Source organism: Zingiber officinale, chromosome 4B (assembly GCF_018446385.1).
Source record: "Zingiber officinale cultivar Zhangliang chromosome 4B, Zo_v1.1, whole genome shotgun sequence".
Classification (NCBI taxonomy): Eukaryota; Viridiplantae; Streptophyta; class Magnoliopsida; order Zingiberales; family Zingiberaceae; genus Zingiber; species Zingiber officinale.
In genome coordinates this window covers 30,616,791-30,630,108 of record NC_055993.1, presented here as the reverse complement: position 1 = coordinate 30,630,108, position 13,318 = coordinate 30,616,791, and the positions used below count along the sequence as shown (strand labels likewise).

At 38.5% G+C, this 13,318-nt stretch overlaps 1 pseudogene; it reads left to right on the top strand.

Moving 5' to 3' along the window:
* Nucleotides 1-2,926: 2,926 nt before the first annotated feature.
* LOC121978789 lies at nt 2,927-2,992 on the top strand (annotated as a pseudogene).
* The last annotated feature ends 10,326 nt before the right edge of the window (nt 2,993-13,318 follow it).

The window sequence follows — 13,318 nt, the reverse complement described above, 5'->3', positions numbered from 1 at the left end:
GCTGTCCAATGCTACAGATTCACAGATTCGAGCTCTCACAGGGCTACCAACAGGGCTACGAACAACACAATCACACCCAATCAACACATAATCCCAACCTAAACCTAACAACCAGAACTGTAGGTCTACATCCAAAGCTGAAAATGGCTTACCCAATGACTCACGGCCGGAAATCATCTGCTGGGGATGTCCGCCAGTGTTGGATTGCTGCTGGAGAAGCTTGGCCGAGCTCCTCACAATGAACCACTGCCAGAACCGAAACTCAATCAATAAAATCTCGCATTCCAGCACCAAACCACGAATTTCCTTAACTAAAGAACCCAAATCAAGATAACCTATACCTCCACCTACCTTGCTGCCGAATACCTCCACGATCGACGGAGGAAACCCGATCAGATCCACTCAACTCTAGCCCCGGAAAGACGAGATAGTTTCTTGCGATGCAGATCAACGTCCCACTTCAATCTCTAGTACGGCGATTCAAGCTCCGGCGTTCACCGAGGTCAGAACAGCTCACCCGACCGAGGCATTGCGAAGGAGGATGTCACCAACGAAACCTCCGACCAGGCGTGGGGAGGACCGGCGACTCGTCTCGCACCCCGGCACCGGCAATCGGTTGCGAGCGTACGTCGGTGCTGAGCCCGTCGGCGAGAATAGAGAACAAGTGAGGAGAGATCGGCGGAGGCAGTAGGCACGAAGAAATAAGGGTAGGCGGCGATTTAGGGCTTAGGACTGTAGCTTATAAGGGGAGGGTTTGGGTTAGGTTAAGTTCTCACAACTCCTTAACTAACCCTCTTTTAATGATAATTTTCTTTACCACCTTAAGCTTAACAATTTATCCCCTTAAACATTATCATACGACATCCAAATAAATCCAGAAAAATGTCCAAAAATTCCCAGTAATCATTATAGGTTATTTTATTTTGCCGTATCTCACATTCTCCCCCTCTAATAAAAATTTGGTCCCCAAATTTATAACCCAAAAATCGGACCATCGAAATCCACATAGCAACCACCGACTTCTTGATGTACAACAAGTACCTCTACAGACGGTAAAGATACTGCTATGTCACGTGTCTAGCGTATAGGTAACACCCTCCGTAAAGATACTTGAGAGATAAACAAATGGGTTCCACTAGCATCTATTAATAGTCCTATAATAAACGTATAAAGTAGAATAATACCTCGGAAGACCGATCTCTCAGCTCCCTGTCCCTCCTCTCGTGTAATAGCATAAGCGCGACCCTCCTCTGAGCTCAGCTGAGGCATGCCTGGGGTGGTCTGTGCTGGATTCGAAGGTGCAGGAATCGGCTGCTGATACTGAGACTGAAGCTGCTCCTGGAACGCTGAGTAGGGCTGAGGTGGATGAAAAAACCTGCTGTACAGGAAATGTCTGATGAGAAGATACTGCGGCAGAATACTGTGTAGTCGCTGGTTCCTGACCCTGCACATAATATATCTGTCCCTGAGAAGGCTGAGGTCTCTGCTGATGTGGAGCACCCTGATTCGTTTGAGATCCTCTCTGCTGCCATGGCTGGGTGGGTCGATCTCCCTGACAGGTAACTTTAGTAGTCTCCAACCGAGCCTTCAGGGTACATTCCCAACTCTCATGGCCCGGAAGCTTACAATAGAAACATATAGAGTGATCCAACGGACAATCGGGTTTGAGGTGACTTTTTGAGCCGCACTGGTAACACCTGGTTTCACTATTATCATTCTTCCGATTTCTCTTAGGGGAACTAGTAGACCCATCCGTGGTGCGCCCTGATTCCTGTGGCCGAGAAGATCCTTCGGAAGTAACTTGCAAGTTTTGACCCTTATTCCCTCTTTTCTGCGACAGCTGCTTGTCCTTACTTTTCTCCTGATTCACTTGCTGCTGAGTCATCTCAATAAATAGTGCTCGATCTAGAACCTCCCGATAGGAACTACCTGGAAATCCTGACATCCGAATCCGAATGTATGCTGCAAGACCCTGAGTGAACTGCTGCATACGATCATAATCTTGTGCCACTAAGTGAGGACAAAACTCTGCCAACCTACAAAATTCGGCATTGTACTCCATCACTGACCGGTCGCCCTGCTTGAGATTCAGAAATTCCTGGCGTCGAGCTAGACAGAAGGTCGCTGGGAAATATTGCCGCTCAAACGCGTTTCGGAACATCGCCCATGTGATGCGCTGCTCTCCAAAGATCGTCTTCTGCATGTCCCACCATGTGACTGCTTGATCTCGGAGATGATACGCTGCCAGTTCCACTTTCTCCTCATCCGTGCAACTCAGGTACTCAAAGGTGCTCTCTACATTCTTCAACCAACTTCGAGAAGCTCAAGGATCTGCTCCGCCCAAATATAAGGTAAATCTGTCCTTGACGGACCTCGCCAGTAATGGTATCCGAGCTCTGTCCCTCATCCAATCAGTAGTAGCAGGAGTAGGAAATGCTGATGGTATCCCGGAGGGAATACCCTGAGGCTGAAATTCCCGATTCCTACCAGATGGTATGACTGAAGGGATCTCCTGAGGCTGACGTCCCTGATCTCTAGGAGTCTGATGGGTCTGTCCCCGACTGGCCGTCTCAACATCCGTTGGATCCCTAGAAGAATCCGCCTCCTGAGTCACTGGTTCTGGTTCCTCGGCCTCAATGGGTTGTTTCCGTGGTCGTCCCGGACCACGACGAGTACCGGCTACCGCTCGACCACGTCTCATACCTGGTGTAAACCACTAATAAGTACTACAAACAGTATAAGTTCGTACATATAAAACTTACAGCCAATTACTTGGAGGTGTTCCGCCGCCACCTGGTCCCAAATCCCAAAAGTCACTTCGAGGAATAAAATCACGAAAAAAAATCCAAAACGTACAAATCTGACATCGTAAACCTGTAGCTCTGATACCAATAAATTGTCACGCCCCGAGAGTAAGGTTGTCCGACGAAAAGATTAGCATGGCCCCTGCGCAAGGATGACACGCATAAATCGAGAAATGGTCCAAAAATTCCCAGTAATCATTATAGGTTATTTTATTTTGCCGTATCTCACAATTTAGCCATGCTTTGCTCCCAGTGTAATTATTTAGAGAGATAGTTTAACATACTTGTAGTTTGTCCATTGGAGGATTTTTGACGGTACAGTTCAATGCTACAAATTTCACTTATTAAGTGTACATATGGTGTTATTCCATACCAATGCAACAGTGAAATCAAAGGTCCATTTTCAATGCTTTGCTCTCAAGTTGTTTCGGTTAGTAATGATCCTAAAGATAACCTTTTATTCTTACAAGATTGTTCCAGATAGCCTCTGTCACAATATTATTTACAATTTTCCTTTATCATGACTATTTCAGATATATAATTTAACATAATTTCAATTTATTAAGTTAAGTCACAGTCTTACTTGAGTGTACTAACAGGCACAATGCATTCAGCAATACAATTTAGTTGCTCAGGAAATAGTTGAAACAAATGCATTAGCTTGTTCATTGATATAGGATATGGTGAAACAAATGCATTAGTTGAAACAAGCTATCACATCCTTTATTAAACAGGAAAGTGCATTTTTATTATTCATAGGCATTTAGTTTAGATCAAGTGACATTTCTTTATCTTCTTCTTACAGGTGGAGTTTGAAGGATTAGGAGAATTAAGAAGCAAGGATGAAGAAGATGAAGGATTAGGAAAATTAAGAAGCAAGGATGAAGAAGATGAAGGCATTTAGTTTATCTTCTTTCTTTATCTACTTGGTCCACTTCGATCCAAGTACGATGCAAACATGGCAAGGATGAAGAAGATGAAGGATTAGGAGAATTAAGAAGCAGTGTTTTGTTACTCTTCTAGTGTTGTACATGGTAAAAGTAGTTCAAATGATCCAACTCTTCAAAGCTGGATATCAAGATTAGGATGTTGTGTTACTCTTCTAGGATTAGGATGTTGTGTTGTTCTACCTTTGTTTTAATAGTGTCGTTGTCATTTTGTTGGCTGCTTTTGAAATTTCTTCGGAATGTTGTAAATATTATTTTCGAATGTTAGAAAATTATATGTTAAATTTTATTTACAAATTTAGTATTTTGAATGATTTATAATACTAGAAAATTGTATAATAAATTTTAATATTTTTTTTTATCAAAAAAAAACAACGATTTTTCACTGTTGTCGTAAATAGTTTAAAACTGTTGTTGAAGACCCTGTTATTAAAGGTAGACGCTCAAAGACAACGGTGAAAAACTGTTGTCTTTGAAGGAAAAGACAACAGTTTTTCACCGTTGTAAAAATTGTTGTCTTTGTCTTCAAAGACAACGGTTAAAAACCGTTGTCTTTGGGTACCCCCTTTAACAACACAGCCTTTAACAACAGTCCGAAAGGGGCTACGACAACGGTGAAAAACCGTTGTTGTAAGGCTTTTTTCTTGTAGTGCAAGTGCAGAATTTTGTTAGTATAGTATGCAGAATTTTGATTAGTATAGTATGCAGATTTTTGTTTATGCATTTCAATGTTAGAATTTGTTTAAACATTTCAATTTTTAAAGAAGCATTCTTTTATTAGAGGTATTAAGAAGTATAAGAAAGATAAAGAAAAGAAAGAAAAAGGCCAAGGCCTTAAGTAGAACCCAAAGTCAAGACTTTAGGGATTTTGGCACTCAAGGTGTTTGTTAAAATGCCAAGGCATTTAAAGAAGAAGTAATTAAGTATTTTACTTTAAAAGGCTAGTACCCGACTTCCGAGGTTGTCGTTAAACAAATCCAGGTGACCAATTATGAGGTCTTGGCCCTGGTAAGACCGAGGTCTTTACCCTCATAGGACTGGTGGCTCGCTACCTCAGTCTCTATTAGGGAGAGCGCTTTGGTACTACGCCTGGGTCCAAGAAGAGATTGATTATTATTTTGAAGTATTAAAGTATAAGTTTTTAAACAAATAAAATAAGCTTCACATAAGTTTAAAATTCAGCAAGTTTAGTTTTCTTGTATGCTAACATGTTGTTTAGATTTGCTTACATGTTTAGTATTTCAGTATGCTATGTTTCTTTTGCTATTAGATGAGCATGAGTAGTATCTTCTTTTGAGCATTCAGTTTCTAGATTTCTTCCAGTCACATGCATATTCGAGTTTTGTGAGTTAGATAGCGCTTACTAAGCAATTTTGCTTATAGTTGCATTTTCCTCTTACTGCAAATAAAGGAAAGAAAAAGCTATAGCAAAGGAAGGCGACAAGGAGGTGCGGATGGATGTGTGATGCCTGGACTATAGACGCCTTGGGATTTAGCATAACAATTTATTAAGATTATTTTGCACATTAGACCTATTATCTGAGTTGTATAATGGTTGCATGCATGTTCAGATTAATAACTATATTTCAGCATGATTAGAATGATGTATAGTTTTAGTTGTGTTCACATGCTGGAGTAGAATGTAGAGATAAGTTGTTTATGTTTTCCGCCGCTATCAGTTGCATGTTTAGAGAGTTTATGTATTGATCTTTACATGTGAACAACTCCAATTAAGTAAAGTTAGTAGTCCAGTAGCGCTCCACCCTCACAGACTAGTAGTGAGGAGGGTAGGGTGTTATAGTGCGAGATTTAGAGCAATGCGAGAAAAACAAGACCACATTCACACGATGAGCCGGAGAGGTTATGCTCGTTTGGCTCACATTATGGTAAATATTATTTTTTATACTTCTAAATTAATTATTGAATATTGTTTCTAACTTTTTTTTTTCTAATATTTCTATATCTAAGGAAAAAACATGTCCGCCAAATACACAAATTACAAGATCAAAAGTTTGGATTGAAGGTCACAAGAAAAAAAATGGGGAACCTAGTACTCAATCAGTTGGAGAGAAAATGGTAATAAAATTATGTCTTTTTTATTTGAAGAAGCTTATAAGAAAAAAATTGGGTAACTTAAATTTGTTATTTTCTTAAAATTTAAATTTTTTATTTGCAGAAAGAAATACAAGAATGTCCACCAGAATTTCAAAAGACTACTAACATTGCTGATGATGCAATTAGCATTGTGTTTGGCAAGGAAACAAGAGGTAGAGTGCATGGATTGGGCTTTGGAGTTACACCATCAAAAGTTGGAGCTTCTGTGCAACAAAATCAAACTGTTAAACAACTCCAAGCTATGGTACATAACCTTCAACAAGAAATACAAGAAATGAAGTCTATGTTTTTACAAAGTATGAGGCAACAGAATCAACAAGAACAGGTTAGTAATTAAACAACATACATAAAATAAGTTAATTTGGAATCTACACTTATATGTTGCCATTGTTTGACACAATTTATTTGTAAAATTAGGTTGGCAGTGGTGGCATTGGTAGTGGTATTGGGAACGAAGTTGGTAGCAATTGTGATATCAATGATGCTGCAAAAATAATTGGTGATTTTCATAATGTTAATAAACATTTAGCTACTGCTCAGGTAAATATCTTCATAATATGCATTTTTAAACCATAAAATTATTACAAAAATTGGCATGATAGAATTAATAACTTGTATTATTTTTTTACAGTCAAATTTGAAGAATGGCAGTCGTGGAGATATCCGTGCTAATACTAAATGCAAGTTGCTTCATTGGTGTGTTGATGGATTATTTGTTGCAGAAGGTCGAATTGCGCCCACAGATCCAAACACAAAAGTGCATCATGTTGTTCTTGGTGGATCTTGTTGCAAAGTTTGGGTTGACAAGATTTTGATGGAGAAGGTTGATCTAATTAAACCAAATGAGGAAATGCAGTTTCTCGATGATGCAATAGGAAGCACAGTCGCATGGTTATCTAAATTTATAGTCTTGTGTGATTGATATAGATTATACTGAATTGTGGATTGAAAGTTTTTATCTAGTTTGTGAGAGATTATGCATCTTGTTTTTGTATTGAATCTTTGTGTTTGGATTATAAAAACTAGTGACTTTTATTCTGTTCTATCTTTAGCCATTTATTTCTATTTAGTTTTATTTTTTAATTTCACATTTTGGGTTTGGGTTTATTTTGTTGAAGTATTTGTTAAATTGGAATTCAAGATTATTTGATATGGAGCTGTAACAATTTTCAACAGCGTGCAACGCATGCTGTTGATGATTCTTTTCGCGGCGTGCATTGCACGATGTGGATACATGTTTCAACATCGTGCATTGCATGCTGTGAATAGTTGTTTTTATTAGTTTTTGCAGCGTGCATTGCTTGCTGTGGATAATTGTGTTTGATAGTTTTCGCAGCGTGCATTGCTTGCTATGGATAGTTGTTTTTGATAGTTTTCGCAGCGTGCATTGCATGCTGTGGATAATTGTTTTTGATAATATTCGCAGCGTGCATTGCTTGCTATGGATATTTGGTTTTCACAGCGTGTAAGGCACGCCGTCGATAGTTATTTCCGCGGCGTACATAGTACGCTGTCGATAGTTATTTCCGCGGCGTGCAATGCACACCGTCAATACTAATGACTTTCAACTGCTTTAAACTATGCAGCGTGCATTGCGCGCCGCGGAAGGTGATTTTGCACGCTGCGAAAAGTCATTTTTGTTGTAGTGTTAGGGTTTGTTAATCCTTTTTTTTATTTCTAACCATTCTAAAATGTATGACATGGTATATAATAAGTAATTTAAAGTATTCATGATCCTAGCAAGTCAATCAATCTAAACAGTCATATTATTATTATTATTATTATTATTATTATTATTGTTATTATTGTTGTTGTTATTATTGTTATTATTTTTATTATTATTATTATTATTGATTAGTTTCATAGTTAAAATATACTTGATTATAACACGGTTTGTAAAGTTTAAGTTTTTTATTTAGGTTTGACTTAGACTTGTAACCCAAGTCTAGATTTTGTGAGTTAGTAAAATTATTAATTAACTTTTTAATTTATCATTTTATTTTTCAAAAAAATATTTTATTTTTCTAGTTTTCTAAAATTCAAATTTGTATTTTTAAATTTAGAAAACTTATTTTCTTTGTTATTTATTTTCAATGTAGATTTTTTATTTTTACAAGTCAAAAATTTATTTTTTAAATTCTTATGTTCAAAGGTTAAAGGATTAATTTTTAAATTTTTGTAGTTTAATTACTTATTTTTATTTTCCAAATTTTCAGTTAAATTTTGTTTATTATTAATTAATTTTAGATAATTATCATTTTGGTTTAATTTTAAATTATCTTGAATAAATGGATTTTGATTAACTGGATCTAGGTTTTGATTAAGGTTTGGATTAATTTGATCCATGTTGGTTAAATTTGAATTAGTTAACTTTTTATTAATTAAGTTATTTTTCTTAAGTAATGTTAATGTAACATTTTCATGCATTTTAAATTCATAGTGCAATCTAAACAAGAAAGAGCTAAAGTATGTAAATTTTCATGTAATTTAAATTTATACCTTAATTGTAAGCTACGGCAAATTCAATAATAAGTATTATTAGAGTAATAACCTTATTAAATTTTCTGAGAATTTTTAGAAAATTTTCAAAATTTAAATGGAGTTTATATGACATGTTTTAAGGGGATCAATTATCGGGTTGTGAGGAAGTCTGTTTAGATAATTATTTAAGTCGGAGTTGATTGAGGAATTAACTTAAGATTTAATTAACTTAAACCTATGTATGGATATAAAAGCCTAAGTGTCATAATTCCTCATCCGATTCCTTTTGTCCTCTCTCGCTCGATCGCCGCAGATGCCACCTCCTTCTCTTCTCCTCTTATCGCACGAAGCTGTATCTGCTACCGACGCTCTCCCTCTTGTGAGTTTTCCCCCTTTCCCATCTTCTTTTCTCATCTGATCCACCTCCGCTGGCACTCAAACTCCCTTTCCATCCATGCCTTAACTCTTAATTCTACCACCAATAGCGTCCTATACTAATTGTCAATGACTCTTTTGCAAGCATAGGCTGTCATCGCCGACCGTAAAGTATGGGTGAGCATGCTGTTTTTCCTATGAGACCGCATACCTTTATATCTCTAGTTCTTTATTATGTTCATGCACTATCTATCTATTACCCGTTGAGTCCCTGCACTCACCACCCCATAAACTATTTTTCTTTCGCCAAGTAGTAGGTAAATGATTTATAAAGTCGCCTGGAGATCCTGTCTACCAGCCCCATGTCACATCGAGTGACTTCTTCTATAATTGCTTCCATTCGCATTATTAACTTTGGACTTGTTCGTATACATGCATCTTTTATATGGGGTTTAGTTTTGTGGCTTCCTGTAATTATGTTGATGTGGTTGTGTCAAGTCGGGTCGACTTGCAATTAGTTGTATTATGGTTTTGTGTTTGTTATTTTGACACTTCCACTGTGTTTTGCTACAACTGTGTGGGCTGGTTACTATACAACTGCGTAGTTATGTTCTTTTTTTTTCCAGCCATGTGAGTTATGTATATAACTGCATAGTTATGTTTTATATCCAGCCGTGTGGGTTATTGAAGGCTTGTGAGTAGACTTGTGGCATTGTATACATGTTTCATTTGTCATTGCTACAGGGGAGGTGCTGTCTGATTTTTGTCGGACAACCTTACCCTTGGGGTGTGACAATTTACTGGTATCAGAGCCACAGGTTTAGGAGGCCTATTTCTCATATTTTTAGATTTTCATGATTTTTTTTCTCAATGTGACTTCAAGTTTTGGGACCAGGTATCGACAGGACATCTCCAAGCTACAGGAGGTATGTTTGTGTACTCTTATCATACACTTCTGTTGGTACTTGTCTAGTTATTTGTAGCATGTATGACATGTGTTGGGCCAGCCACTATTTAGGTCTATTAATTCCTACTAGGGATTAGGGAATTATAGTCTCATGGGATTTCTTCTACCGTACCACAAATACTGCTAGTTTCTACTATTACTAGTTGAGTAGTGGATAGTATCTACTAAATATTATGTTGGCTCGGTCAGTAGAGTATTGATTTACTTGTGCTGGTTCGGTCAATAGAGGATCGATTTATTTTTGTTGGTTTGGTCAGTAGAGGACTGATTCATTCTTGTTGGTTTAGTTAGTAGAGGATCGATTTACTCTTATTAGCTTGGTCAGTAGAGGACCGACTTACTCTATTTCATGGAGATTCCAATCTTTAGGATATTTTGTTTGGTTAGATAACATGGAAAGCACATTAGAGTACATGACTTATACAGACGTAGAATGGACTGAATTAGCTGCATACCATTGATGGCTTGACTAGTCTGTAGAGGATCTATGTATCCTATTCCATGAGGACTTTGACCATGGACTGTATGTACCTGGTAAGATAACCTAGAAGGTATATTCGGATAGATGACCCCCACTGATGTGAAAAAGTGTAGAGCTAGTTACTTAATACTTACAAGATACAACCGTTATAAGATGTATAAATTGGAGAGTACATTCAGATATATGATTTGTACTGGTGTGGAAAAGATAAAGGTTGCTGCTTATCCTTTATGAGATCAGGCACCACGTGAAGGAAAATGCAAAAGACTACTTATGGGAGCAGAGTATCTCTTATTGATGATTCTGAGATGCTCTAGAGAGATAGTATTTCTCTACCTCCTTCTATATAGCTTGTCAAGAGTTCTTGAATCGAAAAAGGAGGAATCATGGTATAATGGTTTATAAGGTGATGGTTAGCCGACTCACCTAATGTTGTTTCATGGGAGATCCTGACTCATGGACCGATCGGATTGTTGGGATATGCCCGATGCAGTGTGTGTTAAAACACGTTTCGTAAACATGCGCAGCGAAAAATAAAACAATAATAATTCCTAAATTGTTACATCACATGCACTACACGCATACAAGAATACAACATGTCAAACATGATCGCATAATTAAATTTATACAAAAAGTAAATTTATGCTAGGTGTACCTTACAGATAACCTGTAATGAGAAGGCATCAACCATAGCAATGTTGTCGAACCTCGCCTCTATTCATATCCACGCCAAGATCCTCAAGACAACTCCTTGAGTACAAACCTCTCTTTCGAAAGTTATTAGCCACGAACGAAGAAGAGGGATCAAGAGGAAGAGCAAGAGAAGCACACAGGAAAAGATTTCTTCCTTGTGGTGGTCACGGCAAAAAGGGGAAGGGCTTCCCCTTGTTAGCGGCGGCAAAGAGAAAAGGGAGAGGGAGAGGAGAAGAAAAATTGGGTTAAAGTTTTAAAAAAAAACCTTACAAGACAATTAATGATCTCATGTGTATAATTTTCTCTCAACCATATCAATATATAGCCATCATTAATGATTTGGATTAGAAAGCTCAAATCCAACCCATTATTCCTTAACCAAAAATTAGCCCATTAACCTCTTGGTTTGATTCACAACTAAACTAAGTTGGTTCATGACTAATTCATGATTAAACTAAATATGGTCGAACTCTTCCATAAAGGATATGACCCATCCGTGCTTCCATTATGACAAATATTTTCATATTTGTCTTATGTATGGTCTAACCAAACATTTATCTCTTGATCTAAGAATCATATTCTTTAACTTATTTTATATCTTTTAGAGACTCGTTAGTACGTGTGACCCAATAGGTTCCTGGTTTATCTTGGTCGTCCATAATTAACTACTTAATTATAGAACGATCATGAGTGGTACCTAATAGTACATCATGATCCCCAATTAGTCAGAAAATCATAGTTGATCTTAGAATTAATTCTAAACCCTTTAGGAGTTACAGTGAGTCATGCCTCGTTCCTTTCACTCATCTTATATCCACTTGGTTCAGGACATGGTCTATGTGTCTTGTCCCTATTAGGCTGACTACATAACACCTAACCCAAGTAATACTTCCTCGTTCTACGGATTCAAATTACTCATACATGTGTACAAGAGTCTCGCACTCTTAACATGTGATGCTTTGGCCAAAGACTTTGAGTAATAATCCTAACGAGTGGACATAGGGTATACGTCTCATCGCAAGGAGCGGTGAATCCTTTATGGGCTATCCAAAAACCTTCAGGCACTTGAAGTTATACCTAATCATCTCAGATCCACACCTCAATGAGATACTTATTTAAGATGTCAAAGTATAAGTCTCCATGACCACCTTCCATCCAATGACGCGGTCGGAGTTTCTTCCCTTTCTTGTCCTTCGGGACTTCAAATGGCTCTTTGACCACCATCATGGTGTCCCAATCCGTGTCAAAAAAGACCTCCATCTTCATCATCTAATATGTGATGTCCCATAGGCCTCCTCCTTCAAACTTTGGCGGGACAATCAACTCGGCCATCTTTTGCTTCCTTGGCGGTTAGTCCAATAGAGAGCGTCCTCGCTCTGATACCACTTGTAAGGAGATCAGAGGCCGGCTTAAAGGGGGGGTTGGATAGACGGCACCCCCAAATCGATTGCTTCCTACACTCGTTAGTATGCGCAGTGAAAATATAAACTAACTATAAATATGAAAGCTAAACACTAAAGGAAAGAAAAACAAGCAAACCGCTAACAAATTCATTTAACGTGGTTCGAAGATTATGGCTCCTCCTCCACGGCGTGTCCTTGAGGTGGACGATCTCGATCCATCGGTGGATTAGCCCCCGACAAACTCTGGCTATCTCAAGTAGCTCCTTGTGGGTGGAGAAACCTCACCACAACACTCACAAACACTTGAGAACAAGTAGACTACTAATTAGGGTTTACCACCACTAAATTTCGTCAGCTCTAACCAGGCTCCCAAGTTTTGATTATATAGCTAGTGGGTTGAAAACCTCACCTACCAGTCGACTGCCAAAACATGCAGTCGACTGTCCTCTGTGAAAATTTGACCATTACATCCCAACGGCTCGATACCAGTCGACTGCTAAAATTAGCAGTCGACTGCTCCACACTGACCGAATGAACAAAAATATTATGTTCACTCTCAGTCGACTACACGATCAACTGCACTAGTCGACTACTAAAACATGCAGTCGACTGCTATAGTAACGCCATAGTACAGCTACAGTAACGCTGCCGTAAAATCCTAAAACCAGGATTTTGCTCCGAGTATAATCTCTCATGCACTCGTACCCTCACCCTTATGACTCACTTGACGCTTTTTTGCAGCCTTGACCTCTTGCCTTCAAGCCTACTTCCTTTGGCTCTCGTCCCTCGGATGCATTCAAGCTCGCGGCTCGTCCCCAATGTCATCCTTCGTGTATGCCTCGAAGTCGCTTCCCTCGGCCCTTGTCCTTGCTGCCTTGTCCACGGTCCCTTAGATGCTCCATCCTTCACCGGACCCGAAGCCATCAACCTGAGTCACATGTATATCCTGCAGTCCTGCACAACTCACATACATATATCAAATACAAGGGTGAACCTAACTTAAACCCTTTGCCCAAACATCAAAACACATGGTCGCACGGACCATTAGGATT